At 38.9% G+C, this 25,961-nt stretch overlaps 2 non-coding genes across 2 annotated transcripts; one reads left to right on the top strand and one right to left on the bottom strand.

Moving 5' to 3' along the window:
- Window positions 1-4,255: 4,255 nt before the first annotated feature.
- LOC112724260 (small nucleolar RNA R71) lies at window positions 4,256-4,358 on the top strand. The gene has a single exon (XR_003163432.1). It is a non-coding gene; the product is annotated as a small nucleolar RNA R71 (small nucleolar RNA).
- A 20,948-nt stretch (window positions 4,359-25,306) lies between these two features.
- Window positions 25,307-25,413, bottom strand: LOC112725725 (small nucleolar RNA R71). Its single transcript, XR_003164813.1, has one exon. It is a non-coding gene; the product is annotated as a small nucleolar RNA R71 (small nucleolar RNA).
- Between the last annotated feature and the right edge of the window lie 548 nt (window positions 25,414-25,961).

Here is a 25,961-nt window from a genome sequence, read left to right as displayed (position 1 = left end):
TGGAATATTTCATGGCTTTATGACATAAAGACAGATGATCATGCACCAGAAATAGACAATAAAACAAAATACATCAAAACAAAAATAACATAGGCAACAGGGGAGTAAAGGTAACGAATCCACCTTAGTGATGGTGACTACTACTCCTTCTGGAGGATCCAATGGAGTGCTTGATTTCTTCTATGTCACGCCCCTACCTCTGTTGTTCTTCCCTCATGGCTCTTTGATCTTCTCTTATGTCATAGAGGATGGTGGAATGCTCTTGATTTCCCATCCTTAGTTGATCTATGCTGGAGCTTAATTATTCTAGAGAAGTGTGTAATTGCTCCTAGTAGCCTTAGAGAGGAAAATGCATCCCTTGAGGCATCTCATGGATTTCTTGTTGAGGCAGCTCCATATGCTCTTACTATGGTCCATGTGCTAGCTTTCTAGTTTGTTCCATCCTCTTCTTGGTGATAGGCTTATCTTCCTCAATAGGAATGTCTCCTTTTATGACAATTTCAGCTGAATTGCATAGATGACAGATAAGGTGGGGGAATGCCAACCTTGCTAAGGTGGAAGGCTTTTCAGCTTTCTTGTACAACTCTTGAGGTATTACCTCATGTAATTCCACCTCACTTCTAATCATGATGCAATGAATCATGATGACTCTGTCAATGATCACTTCTGACCAATTTCTAGTAGGGATGATAGAGCGTTTGATAAATTCCAACCGTCCTCTAGCTATAGGTTTGAGGTCAAGCCTTCTCAGTTGGATAGGCTTGCCTTGAGCATCCCTCTTCCACTGAGCTCTTTCCACACAAATATCTGAAAGGACTTGGTCCAACTTTTGGTCAAAATTGACTCTCTTAGTGTAAGGATGTGGGTCTCCTTGCATCATTGGCAAATGGAGTGCCAACCTTAGACTCTCTGGGCTGAAATCCATGGGTCGCCCTTGGACCATGGTGCTCCAATTTTTTGGATTTGGGTTCACACTAGTGTCATAGTTTTTAGTGACCCATGTATTAGCATAGAACTCTTGCACCATCAAGATCCTAACTTCTGGGATAGGATCAGAGAAACAGTTGTGCATCACCTAGTGTTCCAACCTTCTCTCTCAGTGCAAAGTTATACAAAACCCCCAGACACCAACTCTAACTTTGGTGTTGGGAAGCCATTGGCAAGCAAGGAGAATAAAGGCACTAAGAAGAAAGTACTTAAAGGTTGGATGGATAAGAAAATCTCTACTGAAGGCCTCTCACCTGAAATGAGAGTAGTCTTCACTGACAACCCAGTGATTCCAAACAGAGATAACAAGATCCTATCTCTAGAGCATGTGGAGCTCATCCATGAGAGCACAGGCAAGAAGTTAACTGTAAGGGGCAAAATTTTGAGCCCCTATCCATCTCCGTAAGGAGCAAACCGTCAAGCAAGTGACGTTAAAGAAGCGTTTGTTGGGAGGTAACCCATCAATAATTAATGTTTTCTTGTTTTTCTTTACATTTATTTAAGTTATTTCAGTTTAATTTTCATGTTTACTTTAAGTTTGTGATCATGTGCAGTAGTTAGAACAGAAAAACAGTCAGAACTGAAAACAGAACACCCTGGAGCAGAGACCTTGCTGTCGTTGAATGCCAGACAAGGAAGCCAAAGTGGGCGCTCAATGCCCATGAGGAGCAGCATTGCTGGCGTTGAACGCCAGCTAGGAGGCAGAGACCTGGCGTTGAACGCCAGGTAAGAACAACCTAATGGGCGTTCAACGCCCAATAAGAGGCACATTGCTGGCATTGAACACCAGCCAGGAGCAGGAGCTGGGCGTTCAATGCCCACAATGGGGCAGGGAACTCGAATTCCCTAGCCTCTCAGGATCAGTGGTCCCACAGAATCTCAACTTATCCCACCTTTTAATGTCTCATACCTTGAATCTTCCCTACATACTCTTCCCTATAAACTCTAACCCAATCACATCCATATCTCTTCCCAAAACCATCATAACTCTCACCAACCCCGACACTCTTCAAATTTAAAATTTTCCACCCAATTCCCACCCATTCATTCGAAACTCCAACATATCCCACTCCTATAAATACCCATTCTTTCTACCTTTCATACACACACCATTCATACACTAAAGCCCCACTTGGCAGAATTTTCCTCTCTTCCTCTATCTCCTCTATTCTCTTCTCCCTCTACTGTTTTCTTCTTATTTTGCTTAGGGATGAGCAAAGCTTTTAAGTTTGCTGTTGGAAAAGCCTTGATTTTTGCTTTCCATTCCCACTTATGGCATCCAAAGTTAGAGAATTCTCTAGAAAGAGGAAAAGAAAAGCAGTTGCTTCCACCTCCGAATCTTGGGAGATGGAGAGATTCATCACCAAAGCTCATCAAGACCACTTCTCTGAAGTAGTGGCAAAGAAAAGGGTGATTTCTGAAGTCCCTTTTAGGCTAAAAAAGAATGAGTACCCAGAGATCCAAAGAGAAATCCAAAGGAGAAGTTGGGAAGTCAGAGGGAGAGTTAGGGCTAGGCATCTTGAACAAGATGTGGTCTTCCCATAACTGTAAAATCAGCTCTCCCTTGCTACATCAATGATGGCATTGGTAGTGGCTAGGAAGGATCTTCCAAGGATGATGGATTCATCCTCTTCTTTCCCAGTATCCAAGATTATGAAATCTGTAGGGATGTAAAGGTTCTCAACCTTTACTAAGACATCCTCTACACGACCATACGCCTTTTTCATTGACCTGTCTGCCATCTCTAGTGAGATTCTTGTAACTTGTACCTTAAAGATTGCCAACTTCTCCATTACAGACAGTGGCATAAGGTTTTTGTTTGACCCTAGGTCACACAGAGCCTTATCAAAGGTAATGGTGCCTATGGTACAGGGAATCAGGAAGCGTCTGGGATCCAGCAGCTTCTGAGGTAGTTTCTGCTAAACCAAGGCATTGAGTTCCTTGGTGAGCACTGGAGGTTCTTCCTCCAATGGCCCTATATCAAACATCTTGGCATTCAGCTTTATGAGAAGTCTTAGGTACCGAGCAACTTTCTCTTCCCTAGTTTTCTCTTCCTCATCAGAGGAAGAGTACTCTTCAGATTCTATGATCATCAACCAGGCATTCAAGGGAACTTTAATGGGCTCCTTATGAACCTTAGGTGTTATTAGTTCTTCAATAGGGGAGTTCTCAGTGGGCTTAGGGTTGCCAACTACCCCTATTATAGCATTCAATTCTAGGACTTGTGTTTCTTTGGGAGTTGAACACCCAGCTTGTGTGCCTTTGCTGGCGTTCAATGCCAGCTTTTGTGCTGCCTTGAACGTTGAACGCCCAGTAAGGACCTCCTTACTGGCATTCAACGCCAGTGATGGTGGCTTGTTGGGTGTTGAACGCCCAGTAAGGACCTCTTTACTGGCGTTCAATGCTAGTGATGGTGGCTTGTTGGGTGTTGAACACCCAGGAAGGACTTCCTTACTGGTGTTCAGCGCCAGATTACTCTTTTCAGGTTCGGCCTCAGCTTCTACAGTGATGGCCTTGTACTCTTCTCTTGGGTTCACTTTAGTGTTACTAGGAAGAGTGTCAGGAGTGGTCTCAGGGATTCTTTTGCTCAGCTAATCAACTTGTACCTCCAGATTTCTGATGGAAGACATAGTTTCTGTTATGAAACTGTGAGTGGTCTTAGAGAGTTCAGAGACTATGGTTGCTAAGTCAGAAAGCCTCTGTTTAGAAGTCTCTATATGTTGTTGAGAAGATGGGAATGGTGGTCTGTTGTTGAACCTATTCTGGGTTTCCACCTTGATTATTGTTGAAACCTTGTTGAGGCTTCTGTTGATCCTTCCATGAAAGGTTAGGATGATTCCTCCATAAGGAGTTGCAGGTTTTTTCATAGGGTTTTCCCATGTAATTCACCGCTTCCATCATGGGTTGATTTGGATCATAGGCATCTCCATTATAGGAGGTATCTTGAGTGCTGCTAGTTACAGCTTGCATTCCAATCAAATGCTGAGAAATCATATTGACCTGTTAGGTCAAGATTTTGTTCTGAGCCAATATGGCATTCAGAGTGTCAATTTTCAAGACTCTTTTTTTCTGAGCTACCCCATTGTTCCCAGGGTTTCTCTCAGAAGTATACATGAATTGGTTGTTTGCAACCATTTTAATGAGTTCCTATGCCTCTGCAGGCGTTTTCTTCAAGTGGAGTGATCCACCTGCAGAATGATCCAAGGACAGTTTGGATATCTGAGATAGGCCATCATAGAAGATACCTATGATAGCCCATTTTGAGAGCATGTCAGGAGGACACCTTCTGATCAATTGCTTGTATCTTTCCCAAGCTTCATAGAGGGATTCACCCTCTTTTTGTCTGAAGGTTTAAACTTCTACCTGAGCTTGCTTATCTTTTGAGGTGGAAAGAATTTGGCCAAGAAAGCATTGACCAACTTTTCCCAAGAGTCTAGGCTTTCCTTAGGTTGAGAATCCAAACATATCCTAGCTTGTCTTTAACAGCAAAAGGGAAAAGCATAAGTCTGTAGACCACAGGATCCACTCCATTGGTCCTTACAGTGTCACAAATTTGCAAGAATTCAAATAAGAACTGATGTGGATCTTCCAGTGGAAGTCCATGAAACTTGCAATTTTGTTGCATTAGAGAGACTAATAGAGGCTTAAGCTCAAAGTTATTTGCTCTAATGTCAGGTATGGAGATACTTCTTCCATAGAAGTTAGAAGTTGGTGCAGTGAAGTCACCAAGAACCTCCCTTGCATCTTCTTCATTGTTCTATTCGGTTGCCATGCTTGTATTTTCTGTTTCTTGTTTGAAAAGTTCTCTGAGATCTCTTCCGGAGTGTTGTTGATGGCTAGGCATCTTAGGCTAGTTTCACAAGCCTTTTTCATTATTTTTACTTGGATTCATGCACTTTCTTAGGCAATAAGTAAGCATTTGGATGATTAATGTATACATTTCTTGATTCTATCAAACATTGTTAATTATGAACATATTCAAGAGATTAATGCAAGAATTACTTGATGTAATGAATGATGCATTATCTTGTGATTATGGCAAAGCTTTGATTCATTTCTTTGGTTGATAATAGGTAAAGAGAGGCAAAGAAAGGGCAGAGAAGAAGCAGAGGAAGCAACGTTGGTGGCCCAAGTTGGCTCACCAACGTTGCCCATCAACGTTGGCTCTCTAACGTTGCCCATCAATATTGGCTCAAGGAAGGAAAAGCAACGTTGGTGGCCCAAGTTGGCTCACCAACGTTGCCCATCAATGTTGCAGAGAAGGAGGAGGCAATGTTGGTATCCAAAGTTGGCTCACCAAGGTTGCCCATCAACGTTGTTAAGGAATGGGAAAGCAACGTTGGTGGCTAACGTTGGCTCACCAACTTTGCCCATCAACGTTGTGCCAAGCATAAGGAGCAACGTTGGTGGACCAAAGTTGGCTCACCAACGTTGCCCACTAACGTTGCCAAGCATGAGGAGTAGCGTTGGTGGCCCAAAGTTGGCTCACCAACGTTACTAGCAAAATATGGTGCCAATGTTAGTGTGCTAACATTACTTCAAGTTATCACACTAACGTCTTCGATAAATTCTCAAGTTGGAGCTGGAAAAATTGCTAGTGTGCATACGCATGGGCGATGCGTATGCGTGACTGAAAGAACGTTGGTGCACCAACGTTAGTGACCAACGCCAGTGGCAACGCCCAAAGTGGCTTATGCATGCAACGTTACTGCCACTGTTAGTGCATTAAACGTTGGTGACTAACGCCAAGGCCAATTCCAGTTTCAATGGCACCCATGCAAGCTTATGAACGTTAGTGAGCTAACATCTATGTCAACGTCAAAAAGAGTCACTCCTAACTTGCTTCAACTAAGGCCAAAGCCCACATCCAATGAATTGAAGATTGATCTAGAAAGTGTATAAATAGGATATATTTTGAAGTTAGAAAGAGGCTGGGAAGCAGGGACCCTAATTGGGAAACCCTGAGTCATTTTCTTTTGTACTTTGTTTTACTTTCATGTACTTTTCTTGTCTTTTTTATTTTGTTGAGAAATGGTGAACTAAACCCCACATCATTAGGGGGAGGATCTCTATTGTAATTCGCATGATTGAATGAAACTCTTCTTCTTCTCAATCCGCTTGTTGTAGCTAAGAGATAACTTCTATGTTCATTTTGATCTATTGATGCCAGGGCATTTTGGCTAGTTTCACAAGCCATTTTGGGGATGTTTTAGGATAGTTTCATGCATTTTCTTAGGCAATAAGCAAGTATTTGGTTGAGTATGCATTCATACCTTGATTCAATCAAACATTATGAATTCTAAATATTTTCATGAGAATAAAGCAAGGATTGATTGTTGCAATAAGTGATGCATTATCTCGTGATTAGAGCAAGGTTTTGATGCAATTTGTTTGATTAATTTTAGGTAAGAGAAAGTAGAGAAGAGCCATGTTAGTGCCACTAACATGGCCATTAATGTAGAAGAAGGGATAGCTTGCAACGTTAGTGGTGAAGGTAACACCACTAACGTGTTCGAAAGCCAAGAAGCCCACGTTAATGGCCATGTTAGTGCGACTAACGTGGGCACTAACGTGGAAGAAGGAAGAGCTCAAGACGTTAGTGGTGAAGTTAACACCACTAACGTGAGGAATGGCTAGAGAAGCCCACGTTAGTGGCCACCACTAACGTGGATAAAGGGTGAGTTTGCAACGTTAGTGGTGAAGTTAGCACCACTAACGTGTTCGAAGCCAAGGTAACCCACGTTAATGGCCTTGTTAATGCCATTAACATGAGCCATTAACGTGGAGGAAAGGATGTTTTGGACGTTAATGGTGAATTTAACACCAATAACGTGATTAAGGGTTAGGAAAGGCTATGTTAGTGGCCACGTTAGTGCCACTATCGGTGGGGTCAATGTGACTCAAAGGGGTTGGAGACGTTAGTGACCAAGTTAGTGTCACTAACATCTTTGAACCAGGAATTTACACTTAACATTAACCACACTAACAGCCTTACTAACATGAATGCTACCCAACTCAAACTCTTCCAGCAAGCTTAGCAAAGCTCACTGAGATTGTAACTGCTTCAACTGAGCTTAAGGGCCCACATCCAAAGACTTGCAAACTTAACTGAAGATCAGAGAAGTAGTATATATAGGGTTAGTTTTGAACTAGAAAGGGGATTGGGACTCGGGGGGTTCCAGGATTGTAAACACCCAAATTTACTTTTCTCTATAATTCAGCTTTACTTTCAATGCAATTTACATTTTCATTTTCCATTCCCAGAGCCATGATCAACTAAACCCCACTTCATTGGGGGGAGGGAACTCTGTTGTAATTCAACGGATCAATCTTAGTTCTTACCTTCTTCTTTTCATTCTCTTTGATTTGCTTGAAAGCTTTCGATCTTCATCCAATTGAGTAATTGTCCCGGAAGAGAGATTGCTCATACTTGGATTTCCTCTGAGCCTTAGAAGAGGAATGAGGAAATTATGCTAGAAATGCTTTCTCATGTTGGACTAGATTGGGGGTTAGATGGATATAGTGACATATAATCCTACCAATACTTTGATTTAGAAAAACATGTGGTATAATCAGTAATTGTACTTCATCTCTTCCCATGAGCAATTAGATCAAAGAATTGGGTAATTGTTCAAGCTTAGAGCGATTAAATTGCCAAGGAATTGGGATTCAATCACCTAGGATTGCCAAGAGATCAATGAGTTGCATGGATTGAGGAAGAGATAAGAATGAACTTGATCCGGATAATGCAACAACTCTTAAACACAATGAGCTTTCCTATTCTTATCTTCCCATTCTCTACATTCTGTTGTTTACTTAGATGTTCATCATCCACATTCCCATTTACTTTTCTGCAATTTACTTTCTGCACTTTATATTCTGCCATTTACTTTTCGTCATTTACATTCTTTGTTATTTACATTTTCCGCCATTTAGTTTCTTCAAATCTAAACTCAATTCTGTTTAGTTTAATTAGAACACTCCTATGATTAAAGTTTCTCAACTAATCAATCCCTGTGGGATTCGACCTCACTATATTGTGAGTTTTTACTTGACGACAAATTCGGTATACTTGTCGAAAGAAATTTGTAGCAATACAAAATTCCACGCATCATCTATTCACTTCGGAAGGGGGTTTAGATCCATTGAATTTATATGTGAGCCTCAAAAGGGGAATCATGGAAATTAGATTGATGCTCTATCTCTCACAACTCTCTTGATCAACACCATTCGGGAGGAATTGAGATCTTGAGAGCTTGTGTGGCTTATGGATAAGAGAAATGCACTTAACCTCTTCTCATGACAATTAGATCAAGGAATTGGAAAATTGATTTTGTTTAGAGAAATTGGGTTGCCAAAGAATTGGGACTCAATTAATTACAATCCGCCATAGATCTACTTCATATGATTGACAATAAAGTTGAGACCCATCGATTCATGATGGATTATGATATCTCCAATCCCTAATGAATCTTTCTCTTTGTTATTCTTCACTTCAATTGTGTTGAGTTTACTTTAATTGATTTGAATTTATGCTTTCTTTGATTTTCTAGCACCCAATTCCCATTTACGTTTCATGCAATTTACTTTTCATCACTATTTACATTCTTGCCTTTACTTTCTTGCTATTTAAGTTTCAGCTCTTTTAGTTTCTTGATATTTACATTTCAGTTCTTTAGTTTCTTGCCATTTACATTTCATGTCATTTAAGTTTCTTTTTCTTTAGCTTTCAACATCTAGAGTTTTAGTACTCTACATTCTGTGCCATTTAAGTTTCTGTCCTTTACCTTCCAGCATTTAAATTTCTAGTACTCTACATTTTGTTGTTCTACTTTCCTTGTGGATTCATATTCTGTGGGATCGACCTTTCAATATTCGCTTGACTAGACAAATCACCCAACTAAAATTGCTCAATCCATCAATCCCTGTGGGATCGACCTCACTCTTGTGAGTTATTACTTGACGATTTGGCTCACTTGCCGAATGGGATTTGTGTTGTGCAAATTCCCGTGCATCAAGTTTTTGGCTCCGTTGCTAGGGATTGAGTTAGATTGACAATGACTAAGTGGGTGATAGTCTAGATTAGGCATTTTTCTTTTGTTTTCTTACAATCATATTAACTGTTTGACACATTGAGTCCACTAACTCTAACATTCACTCTAGCAATAGAGTGTTCATTTGTCATTTTTGTTTGTTTTGTGTTGTGTATGCCAGGAGGAAGAAGAGGTGCCTCTACTTCCTTTGATTCTGAATCCAAAATAACCTTCCTGAGACTTAGAAGAGAAGCAAGAGTGAAGGGTGTAATTGGAGAAGGAGACTCAGAGGAGGATCTTGATCAAGTCATGGAGGAAAACATGCACAATCCACCTGAGGAGGTTGCCAACAACCATGGTCAACCTGCCAGGAGAGTGCTAGCCTCCTATACTATCCCTGATCCTAGAAACTATGGGAGTAGCATTCTTACTCCAAATGTGATTGCCAACAACTTTGAGCTTAAACCTCAGCTCATCACCTTAGTTCAGAACAATTGCCAGTATGGAGGAAATGCTTCGGAGGACCCAAATCAACATCTCTCTATTTTCTTGAGGATATGTGACATTGTCAAGACTAATGGGGTGCATCCAGACATCTACAAGCTGCTGCTATTTCCCTTCTCTCTAAGGGACAAGGCTATTCAATAGTTGAAAACCTTCCCAAAGGAAAGCATCACAAACTGGGATGACTTGGTTAGCAAATTCTTGGCCAAGTTCTACCCCCCTTAAAGAATCATCAAGCTCAAGACTAATGTGCAAACTTTCAGACAATTGGAGGGAGAGTCACTATATGAAGCTTGGGAGAGGTATAAAGCACTAATCAGAAGATGTCCTCCCAACATGTTTAGTGAATGGGTGAAGCTCCAAAACTTCTATAAGGGCCTCTCTATGAAAGCAAGAAAAGCTTTGGATTACTCTTTAGGAGGGTCACTCCAAATGATGAAAACTTCACAAGAGGCACATGATCTCATAGATATGGTAGCCAACAACCAGTATTTCTACTCCTCGGAGAGACAAGCAGCCCCAAAGAGAGGTGTCTATGAGCTTGAAGGTGTGGATGTCATCTTAGCCCAGAACAAGCTAATGCACTAGCAACTTCAACAACGGATAGAGATGATATCAAAGAGGATAGACGGATTGCAATTGGCTGTAGTTAGCACAACAAGTCAACCTCTAACTGTTTGGGGACAACATAAAGAGAGTTGTGAAGGATACAACACTGAGCAGCAGCCTGAGCAAGTCCAATACATGCACAACCCATGTTATGGCCAAAATGACTTTCATGGGGACACATACAACTCCTCATATAAGATGGGGAGAAAACCAGATCCAATAGTAGAGGAATTCTAACCCCAACAATTTTTGCAACACAAGCAATAAAAACCACCACCCCACTAACAACAATCCATACGAAAAATCCCAAAACAATAACCGCACATACATATACTACCCATAAAACAACCCTTCAAACACCCCAACCAACTTTCATTAACCATCAACATCCCACACTCAACCACAGCCACATCAAGAATCCCAAAGAATCTCCAACTTAGAGATAATGATGGAGAAACTCATGAAGAATCAAGAGATGGCTAGCAGGAATTATGAAGCGTCTTTGAGGAACCTGGAAAGGCAAATTGGGCAACCATCTAAGCAACCTGTTGAGAGACCAAGCAACACATTCCCAAGTGATACCATTCTTAACCCCAAGGAAGAAGGCAAGGCCATACAACTTAGGAGTGGCAAGACATTGGAGAATGATAACAAGGTTGCCAACAAAGAGGGAACAAAGGATGAAGAGCATGACAAGGAGGATCCCAAGAAGGATGAGGAACTACAAGCCTCAAAGAAGAGCAAGCAAGTCTCAGAGGCACAAACATAGGAGCAGAAAAAGGAGGAGAAGCCATATGTTCCTCCACTACCTTACCCTTAGAGGTTGCACAAAGAGATCAAGGACCAACAATTCTCCAAATTCTTGGAGATTTTCAAGAAGTTGGAGATCAACCTTCCACTTGTTGAGGCCTTAGAACAAATGCTACTCTTGTAAAGTTCCTCAAGGAACTCATCAACAAGAAAAGGAGCTGGAAAGAAAAAGAAATGGTGATCCTGACCCAAGAGTGCAGTGTTGTGATTCAGAAAGGCTTACCACCAAAACTCAAAGACCCATGGAGTTTCTTCATACCATGCACCATTGGAAACATACCAATCGACAAAGCTTTGTGTGATTTAGGATCTAGCATCAATTTGATGCCACTTTCTATGATGAGAAAGCTATCAATAGAAGAAGTGAAGAACCACCAGAATGTCACTGCAGTTAACTGATAGATCCCTCATAATACCCAATGGAGTGGTAGAGAACTTTCTAGTCAAAGTTGGCATGTTCATCTTTCCTGCAGATTTTGTGATTCTAGATTTAGATGAAGAAGAAACTGATTTAATTATACTGGAAAGACCCTTTCTAGCCACAGCAAGAGCCATCATTGATGTAGAAAAAGGAGAGATGATTTTAAGGGCACACGATGAACAAATAACTCTTAATGTCTTCAAAGAAATACAACTTCCTGCTAAAAAGGAAAACTGCATGAAGATTGAGGATGAGGACTTAAACTGGAAGGAGAAGCCCAAGGAATCACTCACAAACTCACCCTTGGTGGAGAAGACTGAGATTGAAGAGAAGCAGAAAGATCAAGAGGACAGAAAAGCTGAAAAGGAGCTACAAAAAAGACACTAGAGGACAGTGAAGAAGAAAGCTCCTGACATTGAAATCACCAAGAAGGAAGAGTCATCAAGAAAAGGGAAGAAGAGTAAGAAAAAGGTGCCTAAGGGGTGGAGGTACAAGAAGATTCCAGCAGAAGGATTCTCACCAGGAGACAAAGTGAAGCTGATTTATCAACAGTTGGAAACACCTCCACATCCTTCTGAATACTACATTGTCAGCAAGATCCTCTCATTGGAGCACATAGATATCATCAGACAAGATACTAGAAGAAAGCTCACAGTGAGAGGAGACAAACCGAGGCACTATGATCATCAACCTCCCTAACAGAGAACAAATGTCAAGCTAGTGACAATAAACGAGCGCTTCATAGGAGGCAGTCCATGTTTAGCATTTTTCATTTCCTGCTTTAGTAATAATAACAAATGGTTTTGTATCATGAATTCAGACTTTCATAAACAATTTAATAATTGCAGTAAGCATTTCATGAAGCATATGATCAACCTCTAAGTTTGGTGTGCCTAAAGGCACCTTAAGATGATCTTTAAGCACGATGAACATATAGATATCTTAGGATATCTACTCAAGCATTTTCTTGAAGTATATAGCTAAACATTAAGTTTGGTGTTCCACATATGCTATAGGTATGAATGATGAGAGTCAAATTGCTTAAAGTGTTGAATTTCATGATAAGTGATCTATGCCCTGCATTGTTTTTAGTTTATGTTTGAAAGTATATAATAAAGTAATCTTCATGATGATTGAATCAAAGGTGACAAGGATTAAATTTAACTCTTGCATGGATCCTATGGTGGACAACAAGTTTGGTGTGCAAGGCACCTATGATGATGCATAATGGTCATAATATGTACATCCTAGGAATTGAATCTAATTCTTTGTACCACATGACCAAACACTAAGTTTGGTGTTCACATAAGCACAATTGCAAGAAGTCACGTTGGTTTTTCATTTATGAGGAACACTTAGTTTTGGTCAATTTATGAAAATTTCAAAAGTTAGTTATTGCATTTCATTTTTGCCGCCATCTATTTTGATTAATTTTTGCTTTGTTGATTTGGATAGGAACATGGAGGAAGGGATTGATGGAGAGGATGATGAGTATTTTGGTGAAAAATAAATTTCTCCCAAAACACACAAATCTAACCAGCAAGTGCACCGGGTCGCATCAAGTAATAATAACTCACAGGAGTGAGGTCGATCCCACAGGGATTGATGGATCAAGCAACTTTAGTGGGTGATTAGTTTAGTCAAGCTAACATAGAGTGAATTGTGTGAAGTTGAGCAACAGAAAGTAAAAATTGCAGGGAAATTAAAGTTGCAAAAAGTAAAATTGCAAGTAAGTTAAAGAACAAGAAAGTAAAATAGCTGAAACTTAAATTGCAAGAAAAGTAAATTGCATGAAAAGTAAAGGGGCTGGGGTGTTGGAAATTAAAAAGAGCAATAGATCACGCAACTGGAAATTTAAATTGTAGGAAGAATAAAGGAAATTGGATGCTGGGAATCAAAACAGAATTGAAATTTTGAAGTGCAGTGAATTAAAAGCAGCAAGAAAAACAAAGAGAAATCTCAGAGGGAGAATGAAACAGAACACCTTCAATTCTCCACCCAAGATTCAAAACAAAGAAAATTAAAGAGAGAGCTCTCAAATTCTAGTGCTCCCTAGTGGAGCCAGCCTCCCCACAAATATGAAAATGATGCCTTATATAGGCTTTACAAAAATGGAAATGAAAATGAAATTAAAAACAAATTACAATTAAATGAAATTCCTATTTTATCTATTTCTTGTGCCTTTGAGTGATGATCATTTGGGCCCTTGCTCTTGATGGAATTGGGTTGATAAAGGCCTTGGTTGATAGCTCTTGGAGTTTGAAGAGGAACCGAATTGAACCGGGTTGAGTTTGCAAAAGTTGGACCAAAAGTTGGAGCTAAAGTTAGGGGTCTAACTTTGGCTCCAACTTTTCATAGCAGCCCACAAAACTTGCTGGTATGAACGTTGGTGCCAACGTTAGGGGTCTAACTTTGACCCTAACGTTGGCCTCCCTTATGCACATTTATGGCGCCAACTTTGTCCTCTTGTCATGTTGCCAATTTTATGCCCAAATAGACTATCATATATGGTTGGAAAGCTCTGAATGTCAGCTTTCTAACTCACTTGGAATCATTTCAATTGGACATCTACAACTCAAGTTATGATCATTTGAAGAGGGCATGGTCGCTGGCTTTGGTGTGCAGCGTTTGAGGTAACGTTTGCCTCAAACGTTGGCGAAAACGCCAGTTCTGGAGGTTCAAACGTATTGTCCACCCCATACTATTATACATTGTTGGAAAACCCTGGATGTCTACTTTCCAATGCCGTTGGGAGCACATCAATTGGAGCTCTACAGCTCGAGTTATACCCCATCGAAGGTGCAGAGGTCAAGTGGCCTCACTGCAGGTTGCCACCATGTTCATTTATGCACATTGCGGGGCAGTTTTCTCCCTCAATTTTAGTGTCCACCATGCAGTGCCATATATGCTTGGAAAGCTCTTGATTCTTACTTTCCAATGCTTCTTGAATCACCTCATTTGGAGCTCTGTAGCTCAAGTTATTCTTGTTGGAAGTATACCCCTTCAAGTTGTTGTGGTGTGTGGCGCCAACGTTAGCCACCAAGTTAGGGGGCTAACGTTGGCGCAAACTTTTGCCCCTCTCCCTTGTATTTTCATGTGCCAACGTTAGCCTCCAAGTTAGGGGTCTAACATTGGCGCAAACGTTGGGTGGCCAGGGAGGAGTTTCTCATGCCAACGTTAGCCTCCAAGTTAGGGGGCTAACGTTGGCGCAAACGTGGGGTGCCCAGGGAGTAATCTTCATGCCTAACGTTAGCCCTCACGTTAGGGGTCTAACTTTGAGGCTAACTTTAGGTCCAACTTGTTGCTTCATGGTTCAATTTCACTTATTCCATTGTCCTCTCTTTACTCCTAGCCCTTCCTTCTTGCTTCACCCTTTCTCCAAGCTTTCTTCACCTATAATTAATCAACCAAACACATCAAAGCTATGCTCAAAATCATGAGATATTCATTCTTTCATAATATGTGACAATTTTAGCATAAAACCTCATGAAATAGCATGAATTCATACATGGTTGATTAAATCAAAGGAAGCATGAAAATCTACCCACTTGGCTTGCTTATGGCTCAAGAAAGTGCATAAAACCTATTGAAAACAAAGGAAAAAGGCATAGAAAAACATGACATGATGACATGTCATCACAACACCAAACTTAAACCTTGCTTGTCCCCAAGCAAGGAAAGAATCATGCAATAAAGATTGATAATCCAAGGTAAGAAGAATAGCAACTCAATGTTCATGGTAAGCTAGTTTTCTAAGCATGCTATAATCACAAAAGAAATGTAAATGATTGATGCTTCCATCTAGCTCAATTTATGAAATCTTTCTTTTATATTTCTTCCTTGAAACAAGCTTTTGAATTTTTTTTATTTAGCTTCTCCTTTTGGGTGCTTTGCCCCATGAGTTGATAACAAAGCTACGACTTCTAAATGCTTTGTTTTCAAGTATTACCACTTGATACATAAGCACCACAAGCATTTGATTAGAGGACTTCATTAAGCTCATTTTTCTTTTCTTTTCTTAACTCTCTAATCATTGATGCTCAGAGCCTTGAGCTTTGAGGGAGTGCTTTTGCACTTTGAGCCTAGCCTTGACTTCTAAGTGTTTTGTTTTCAAGCATTTGGCTTGATACATAAACACCACAAGTACTTAGCAAATAAATTGCCATTGGTACTCAGAGCCTTCAGCTTTCTCACTCTTTCCCTTTTTCTTTTCTTGCTTTATTTTTGCATTTGCTTCTTCAAGGTTTTCATGATTTTCAAAAGATTTCACAAAATGTCCTAGATGAAAACTTCAATTAAATAAAATCTAATGCAATTAAGCAACAATCAAACATACTAGCTTACCAATACTTTTATGCACATGCTAAAATCTTCTTTAATGCCTTGTTTGTTTATGATCATGATACTTTGTTGCTTTTGAATTCACAAAACTCAAGTTGGTATTCATAATGACACAGCACCATGTTGCAAATTAAAAATCAACTATGCCTTTTCATACACACATGCATACAGAGAAGGTAAAGACAATCATGCAGTTTATAGTGCTTGAAACAAATGAGAGGAAAAAGAACTTTACAACCTTGCAGTTCATCTTCATTATTGTTGTCCTTTTTTCCTCTATTCTTCCTCCTTCCCTTGCCAAACTCAAAATACTTGCTCATCCTCAAGCAATAATTAGAACAATGGCTATGGGGCTAAGATGTATCATGAATGTCTTACATAATGAAATGTTAGTAGCACATGTGTTTTAAGCAAGCAAAATTAAAGATAATAATCAAGGCACAAGAGACAGAGACATTGTGATTGCAAGCTTAAGAAGGTGAGCATAATACTTTGCATAAAGAATAAGTGGCACACCAAACTTAATGTGACACTTTCACTTGGAATCAATGCAAGTATCCAGTAAAGATTTGAAGCAAACTGTGTTGCATAGCAACACCAAACTTAGAATGCAATCCTATGTCAATTTATTTGAACTAAAACTAAACAAAAGAAACTGTTATATGTTAAATACAATCACCAAATGAAGAGTCTGTTATGAATAAGGATGTCTTGGTGATGTATTAACAAAAACAGTTAATGAAGGAAAGCATTAAAAACAAGTAAATAAATGAAACAAAGGGAAAACAAAAATTATCCAACTAAGAAGAAAAATAACACTGTAAAAGGCAATATGATTATGCAGACAAGTGATGTTGCTGGATTGATTTGCATAGAAAAATAGGTGACACACCAAACTTAGAATCTTGGTGTGTCACTTTCATGTAAAATTGATGCAATCATCCATGAAGATGGAAAACAGTTTGTTGCAGGGCAACACCAAACTTAGAATGTAACCATATGCCAATTTATTGAAATTTAAACAAAGCAAGGAAAAAAAATGTACCTACTGTCTACCTGTTCTTTACTTTCTTCTTCTTCTTCCAATTTGTTAAGAGAAATGACTTCAAAGGAGGAGAAGATTCAGCTATTACCCCTTGTCTTGGTCTCTCCTCAGCAAGCTTCCTTTTGCAAATGGCTTGATTGATCTTGCTTACTGGATTAGGGACAGGATTGGTGCTTTTGTTAGTTGCCTTCACTTCTTTGAATCCAAGTCTTGGTTGCTGTGTGATTATTGGAGTTTTGCATTCATCCAGAGCTTTTTGTATTGGTGGTTCCATGAACTCCTCCTTTATGTACTTCTCTGCCTCACTTGAGTTTGGAATGACTTCTTCACTTTCTTGCTCCTCCACTTCCTCTTTTACACCCAACATTTGTTTTAATTGCTCTATCATGGGGGAGGTTTGTCGATCTTCCCAACATTTCTTCATCTCCTCGTCATACCTTTCAATCATGGATTCAGGTGTTGAGGCATTTTGGTCCAGGGAGGTTTGTGAGAGTTGTGAGTCTTCATGTTCTCTTGTCATCTCAAGTGAAGTTTCAGGTTCAACCACCTCATTCTTCATTGAAAGTTCACTTGATGCAGTGGCCTCCTTATCTTGCTCTTCCACTTTCTCCTTCATATCCATCAATTGGCCTTCATTTTTCTTGCTCAGTGGTTCTAAGCTCCTCCTTATTTTCTCTACTTCTCCATTCATATTTTTGAAGAAAGCTTCTTGCCTTTTCTCGGATATTTGTGCTTCTTTCGCATATTTTTCGAGCTTGGACTCAAGCTCTGAAAGCCTTGAGTGGTTCATGGAAGTTTGTGTGGGTGGTGAGTTTTGAAAGGGGCTTTCGGTTGAAGTATGGTCAAGTGATGATATCTTTGGATGATTATCATATGGAGCACTAGAATTCCCTTCCCAGCCACCATTAGAATCATGACTTGCATTATTTTGTGGTGGAGAGAAATATCCCATATGATTTTCTTTCTCATCTTGTGGTTCTGAAGCATAGCTCCATGAATTGGAGTGCCCAGAATTTGAAGTTTCTTGGTGATATCCCCAGCCATCATTAGAGTTTGGTGATGGTGGGTGATATCCCATAGAATTTGTTTGATCATAAGATGAGTTGAACTCCATTTGAGTTTTGTAAAACACACAACCAAGGAAAATTGAAATTACTCATCAGAGATGAGAATTTCTTAGTGAGGCAAAAACTCAAACACCTTGGTTTCACTTTGAAACAGAAAACAAAAATAAAGAAAATGCTTGATCTAGACTTCTCACCCACATAATCATTGTTGATCTAATCAATCCCCGGCAACGGCGCCAAAAACTTGATGAGAATTTTGGTGAAAAATAAATTTCTCCCAAAACACACAAATCTAACCGGCAAGTGCACCGGGTCGCATCAAGTAATAATAACTCATGGGAGTGAGGTCGATCCCACAGGGATTGATGGATCAAGCAACTTTAGTGGGTGATTAGTTTAGTCAAGCTAACATAGAGTGAATTGTGTGAAGTTGAGCAACAGAAAGTAAAAATTGCAGGGAAATTAAAGTTGCAAAAAGTAAAATTGCAAGTAAGTTAAAGAACAAGAAAGTAAAATAGCTGAAACTTAAATTGCAAGAAAAGTAAATTGCATGAAAAGTAAAGGGGCTGGGGTGTTGGAAATTAAAAAGAGCAATAGATCACGCAACTGGAAATTTAAATTGCAGGAAGAATAAAGGAAATTGGATGCTGGGAATCAAAACAGAATTGAAATTTTGAAGTGCAGTGAATTAAAAGCAGCAAGAAAAACAAAGAGAAATCTCAGAGGGAGAATGAAACAGAACACCTTCAATTCTCCACCCAAGATTCAAAACAAAGAAAATTAAAGAGAGAGCTCTCAAATTCTAGTGCTCCCTAGTGGAGCCAGCCTCCCCACAAATATGAAAATGATGCCTTATATAGGCTTTACAAAAATGGAAATGAAAATGAAATTAAAAACAAATTACAATTAAATGAAATTCCTATTTTATCTATTTCTTGTGCCTTTGAGTGATGATCATTTGGGCCCTTGCTCTTGATGGAATTGGGTTGATAAAGGCCTTGGTTGATTGCTCTTGGAGTTTGAAGAGGAACCGAATTGAACCGGGTTGAGTTTGCAAAAGTTGGACCAAAAGTTGGAGCTAAAGTTAGGGGTCTAACTTTGGCTCCAACTTTTCATAGCAGCCCACAAAACTTGCTGGTATGAACGTTGGTGCCAACGTTAGGGGTCTAACTTTGACCCTAACGTTGGCCTCCCTTATGCATATTTATGGCGCCAACTTTGTCCTCTTGTCATGTTGCCAATTTTATGCCCAATATAGACTATTATATATGGTTGGAAAGCTCTGAATGTCAGCTTTCTAACCCACTTGAAATCACTTCAATTGGACATATACAACTCAAGTTATGATCATTTGAAGAGGGCATGGTCGCTGGCTTTGGTGTGCAGCGTTTGAGGTAATGTTTGCCTCAAACGTTGGCGAAAACGCCAGTTCTGGAGGTTCAAACGTATTGTCCACCCCATACTATTATATATTTTTGGAAAGCCCTGGATGTCTACTTTCCAATGCCGTTGAGAGCACATCAATTGGAGCTCTACAGCTCGAGTTATACTCCATCAAAGGTGCAGAGGTCAAGTGGCCTCACTGCAGGTTGCCACCATGTTCATTTATGCACATTGTGGGGCAGTTTTCTCCCTCAATTTTAGTGTCCACCATGCAGTGCCATATATGCCTGGAAATCTCTTGATTCCTACTTTCCAATGCTTCTTGAATCACCTCATTTGGAGCTCTGTAGCTCAAGTTATTCTTGTTGGAAGTATACCCCTTCAAGTTGTTGTGGTGTGTGGCGCCAACGTTAGCCACCAAGTTAGGGGGCTAACATTGGCGCAAACTTTTGCCCCTCTCCCTTGTATTTTCATGTGCCAACGTTAGCCTCCAAGTTAGGGGTCTAACGTTGGCGCAAACATTGGGTGGCCAGGGAGGAGTTTCTCATGCCAACGTTAGCCTCCAAGTTAGGGGGCTAACGTTGGCGCAAACGTGGGGTGCCCAGGGAGTAATCTTCATGCCTAACGTTAGCCCTCACGTTAGGGGTCTAACTTTGAGGCTAACTTTAGGTCCAACTTTTTGCTTCATGGTTCAATTTCACTTATTCCATTGTCCTCTCTTTACTCCTAGCCCTTCCTTCTTGCTTCACTCTTTCTCCAAGCTTTCTTCACCTATAATTAATCAACCAAACACATCAAAGCTATGCTCAAAATCATGAGATATTCATTCTTTCATAATATGTGACAATTTTAGCATAAAACCTCATGAAATAGCATGAATTCATACATGGTTGATTAAATCAAAGGAAGCATGAAAATCTACCCACTTGGCTTGCTTATGGCTCAAGAAAGTGCATAAAACCTATTGAAAACAAAGGAAAAAGGCATAGAAAAACATGACATGATGACATGTCATCAGAGGACAAGTCAAGAAAAGGGGTTTGGTTACACTAGAGCAAGGCTAGTCACATGTCCTTGGAAATTGCTCATTGAAAAGAGTAACCTTGCACACATTGGTTAGTCAGGTGTGTCATAAGAATACCTTGATGACCGAACCTACCAACCTAATAAAGAAGCAATCCTTGTCTCCATTCAATCTTGCATGCACACCCTCCATTTCCAGCATGCCCAATTGAATCCTCACCATCCATTCTTCACCACCTCTCTTTATAAATAAGCCTTCATTTGGTCTAAGCTTCACACTCAAAGTCACACTTTCTTGCACTCATAATTCACTTCTTGTGTTCCTTTGATCACCCTTATATGTCATTGTTCAACCAATTCTTGTGCCACTTGATCAATCACTTACCTTCACTCTTAAGATACACTCTCATTCTCCCTTATACAAGCCATTCTTGCCACTCCTATCCCTTCTTTCTCTTCTATTCGGCTCATTCAAAGCAAACCAATGGCAGCATCATCAAGTTTAAAAAGTAGAAAGGGAAAGGAGCCCGACGTGTGATATTTTTTGGTCTAGAATTTACCAATAAAATTCCATCGTGAGTATAGTCTAAACCAACAAGCTACCTCGCACTAAAATTAAAAAGTGTGTCACCACAATAAAAAAATCAATAACCGGGAGTAGAATCCTAGGTCGTTCTCCCTAGGAGTTACCCTAAGATGCACGTCATTGGTTAGGAGTTCTCTTGGTATTTTAGAGTTGAGTACAAGAAAAGTAAATGAACATGAAACTAAAGCAATGAACAATTAACAATTGGGATAAGGAAACTAAGAAATTAAACTAACAAGAGAGAATGATAATCAATAAATGTAAAATCCTTGGCTGGGGGTGAGAATTGGATTTTCTATCATCATTGCCTCCATCAATTGTAACAAGAATTGGCCACTGCTCCACTTAGTTAACCTCTAACTATGAAGGAAAGTCAAGTGGATACAATCAACTTGAGTCCACAAGTCCTAGTCAAATCCTAAGGAAAGACTAGAAACTTCCAATTATCAATCACAAAATACTTTGACAATTTAAGTGTCTCCAATTTTCCAACCCCCAAGCCAAGAGTGAAAATTGATGAGTGATGAGCGGATATTTTATACGCTTTTTGACATCATTTTCATATATTTTTAGTAGTTTCTATTTAGTTTTTATTAAGATTCTATAGGTTTTAGGGTTAAATTCACATTTTTGGATTCTACTATGAGTTTTTATGTTTTTAGGCAATTTCAGGTATTTTCTGGCTTAAATTGAGGAGCTGGAGCAAAAGTCTGATTCAGAGACAGAGAAAGCACTACAGATGCTGTCCAGATCTGACCTGCCTCCATTCGGAAGAACTTTTCTGGCGCTACAGAAGTCCAAATAGAGCGCTCTCAACGGCTATGGAAAGCTTACTTCCAGAGCTTTCCAACAATGTTTAATAGTTCATATTTTGTTTCGGATTAGAAGGCCCAAAACCGGCATTCAATGCCAGCTACCTGCCCCCTTCCATACTTCCAGCGCCCAAAGAGCAGAGCCCAACGTCCAAAAGCCCAGAGAGGACCCCCTAGCTGGCATTCCACAACCAAGGAACCTCATAGAATATGGATCTCATTAAAGTTCAGCCTAAACACTCACCAAGTGGGCCTCAGAAGTGGATTTTAGCACTAAATAGACTGTTTTACCCTCACTAGTCACCTGTTTAGTATTTAAGGGATATTATTCATGTAATTTAGATAATTCACCAAACTCTCCGATTTCGGAGAGCACATTCACATTTTTATCTTTATTTTTATTTTCAGTATGAGTTTCTAAACCTCCTAGGTTGAGGGGAGGAGCCCTGCTGAGTCCTATGAATTAATAATAGTACTATTTCTTCTTCTTCGATTCGTGTCTGATCTATCTCTAAGATGTATATTCCGATCTTCATCGTGATGAACAGGACGATCTGACAAATTGGCTCTATTCATCACATTAAGACGAACGTGCCTGACAAACACCCGCATCTACTTGGGTTCGTGTGAGTACCTGGAAGAAAAGTACGGGCCAACAACTATGTTTATACATCTCTAAGACGGTTAATCCACGATTTCGTTGGGGACTTCTCGAGTCACCAGTTCAGCCTATCTCTGGGGAGATTAAGGTCGCCATGGTATAGGCTAGATCCAAGAAGCAGCGTTCTCTAATCCGAAAGATTCTACCTTGTCTATGGAGTTTTAAGTAGGATTACTAAGAGAATGGACTGCTATGCGCTTCACCCTTCGTCAGATTAAATATCACGACCACTGGCCATGGCCGTGTTCAACCTGTAGCAGAGGAGATCAAGGACCATTAGCATGGCTTTGATCACTTACATCTTGCCAAAGAAGAAGATCATTCACAAGCAAAGAAGACGGTAGTACCAGAGTTACTTCAAAAAGACAAAGCAACTCCAACTCTCAATCTAATCCTATCATTTATTCCTATCCCTGAAAACACATGCTTTACACATCCAACAAAAGATCTTCTGATTCCGCCTGACTAAGACCTGCAAGACAACCATAAGCTTGCTTCAAGCCACAATCCTCGTGGGATCGACCCTGACTCGCTCAGTTATTACTTGGATGACCTAGTGCACTTGCTGGTACTGCTGATGTTGTATGAAATAGTGTGGGTTTTGCGTACATGTGCACCAAGTTTTTGGTGCCGTTGCCGAGGATTGTTGAGTTTGGACAAACTGCCAGATTGTTTTGCTTCTTAGATCAGGTAAGTTTATTTACATTATTTTAATTGAGTTTCTACTTTTTGTTTTCTTCTTCAATTTTCAAAAATTCTTAAAATTTTTTCAAAAATATTTTTCTTTCCTTTTTTTAATTTTTATTCTTGATTTGAGTATTGTGTTCTTGTTGAGTCTTTTAATTTTCGAAAATTTCAAAAAGTTTTTCGAAAAAATATTTTTATTTTCTTTGTTTAATCCTTGCATTTTTTGAATGTGTCTATGTTCTTGGTTTGAGTCTTTGAGTCTTTTAATTTTATTTTTTCCTTCTTTAATTTTTGAAAATTTCAAAAAAGTTTTTCAAAAATATTCTTATTTTTGTAGTTCAATTGGTTAGAGCGTTGTGTTCATGTTCTTGGTAATTTGTGTTCCTTTGAGTCTTTCTTTCTAAAAATTTTTCAAAAATAATTTTTCTTAGTTTGATCTTGTGTCAAGTCTTTAATTTTGGTGTTTTCTTGTTTATTTTCTTGCAATTTTCGAAAATTTGGTCCTAGTTTTCTAAAAATTTTAAGTTTAGTGTTATTTTTTTTGTGTTCTTGTGTTCTTTGAGTCTTTAAATTTTGTTCTTCATGTTCTTGTTCATCTTCAAAGTGTTCTTGAGTCTTTTGTGTGTCTTGATCTTAAAATTTTTAAGTTTGGTGTCCCTTGGTGTTTCCCTCCAAATTTTCGAAAAATAAGGGGCTCTAGATCTAAAAATTTTAAGTCTTGTGTCTTTTTTTGTATTTTTCTCTTTCATCATAAAATTCAAAAAATCAAAAAAAACATCTTTTCTAACTAATTTTCACCTTAATTTTCGAAATTTTTCAAAAAAAAAATCAAATTTCAATTTTCAAAATTTTATCTTATCATATCTTAGTTGTCAAGTTTTCAAAAATCAAAATTTTCAAAAGTAAAAATCATATATTTTTCAAAAAATTTATCTTTTTCAAAAATCTTATCTTTTTCATATCTTTTTCAAAATTCAAAAATCTCATCTCATCTTTTTCAAATTTAAAAAAAATTAATTAAATCTTTTTCAAAATCAAATTTCAAAATCTTATCTTTTTCTAAAATTTCAAATTTTAATTTCAAATCTTTTCTTATCTTATCTTATTTTTAAAATTGAAATCTTTTCTTATCTTATCTTTTATTTGTATTTTAATTATTATCTTTTCTTAATTAATATCTTATCTTCTCTCTCTTATTTTTCAAAACTATCTAACTAACTTTTCTCTCTCTCAATTTTCGAAAATCGTATCCCCATCTTCTCTCTCATCTTTTTCAAAAATACCTAACTAACTCTCTTTTTCTCTCTCTTACTTTTGAAAATATCCTAACTAACTCTCATCTCTCTCTATTTTCAAAAATCTCTCTCTCTATTCTCTCCTATTTTTTCAAAATTTACATTTAAAATTTAAATTCTTTTTAAATTATTTACTTAATTTTTGAAAATTTATTTATTAATTAAATAAAAATAAAATTATTTTAATTCTTATTTACTTTTTCTATTTATACTGCTCTTCTTCTCACATCTCTATTACTCAAAACTCTCCTATCCCTATTTTTTCTTCACATCTCACTTGGAGCTTCTTGCCAATTGGCACAGAAAGCTCTCTTGTGATTTCTCTTCTATTCTCTTTTCCTCTATCTTGTTCAATTTCATCTACTATATCCAAGGTATTTTTCTTTTACTTCTTTTATTTATTTTTATTTTTTATTTTTTCATCTTCTTCTTCTTTCTCTACTTCTGACTTTAAGGAGGAGCTTCTTGCCTATTGGCATAGTCTCTCTTCTTCTTTTTTTCTTCTTGTTTATGACCAGGAACAGGGATAAAGAACCCTTCTTGACTCCTGATCCTGAACTTGAGAAGACTCTAAGGAGGCGTTTACAACTAGCTAAAGCACAACACTCCAGAAGAGACCTTTTAGAAAGTTTTGAACAAGAAACAGAGGATATGGCCGAACCACAAGAGGAGCCCAGAAAGGTCCTTGGTGACTTCACCATGCCTACCTCTGACTTTTATGGCAGAAGCATTGCTGTACCTGCCATTGGAGCTAATAATTTTGAGCTTAAGTCTCAGTTAGTCTCTCTTCTGCAGCAGAACTGCAAATTTCATCGACTTCTACTAGAAGATCCACATCAGTTCTTAGCAGAATTCTTACAGATCTGTGACACTGTAAAAACTAATGGAGTTGATCCTAAAGTCTATAAGCTTATGCTTTTCCCCTTTGCTCTAAGAGACAGAGCTAAGTTTTGGATGGATGCCCAACCAAGAGAGTCTTGACTCTTGGGAAAAGCTTGTAAATGCTTTTTTGGCTAAGTTCTTTCGTCCTCGAACGATGAGCAAGATTAGAGTGGAAGTTCAAACCTTCAGACAAAGAGAAGGTGAATCCCTCTATGAAGCTTGGGAAAGATACAAGTAGCTGATCAGGAGATGTCCTCCTGATATGCTCTCAAAATGGTCCTGCATAGGCGTGTTCTATGATGGGCTATCTGAGATATCCAAGATTTCCTTGGATAGCTCTGCAGGTGGATCCCTCCACTTGAAGAAAATGCCTGCAAAAGCTAGAGAACTCATTCAGATGGTTGCAAACAACCAATTCATGTACACTTCTGAGAGGAATCCTATAAATCATGGAACCTCTCAGAAGAAAGGAGTTCATGAAGTTGAGACTCTGAATGCCATCTTGGCTCAGAATAAGATCTTGACCCAACAGGTCAACATGATCTCTCAACATCTCATTGGGATGCAAATTGCACCTGGCAGTAATCAGGAAGCTTCTCTTGAAGAAGAAGCCTATGATCCTTATCAACCCACCATGGAGGAGGTGAATTACATGGGATAAGCCCATGGAAACACTTACAACCCTTCATGGAGGAATCATCCTAATCTCTCATGGAAGGATCAACAGAAACCTCAGCAAGGTTTCAATCAAGGTGGTAGGAACCATAATAGGTTCAACAACAGACCACCATTCCCATCTTCTCAAGGGAATATGG

Source organism: Arachis hypogaea, chromosome 11 (assembly GCF_003086295.3).
Source record: "Arachis hypogaea cultivar Tifrunner chromosome 11, arahy.Tifrunner.gnm2.J5K5, whole genome shotgun sequence".
NCBI classification, from domain to species: Eukaryota; Viridiplantae; Streptophyta; class Magnoliopsida; order Fabales; family Fabaceae; genus Arachis; species Arachis hypogaea.
This window is presented reverse-complemented; position numbering and strand designations above follow the sequence as displayed.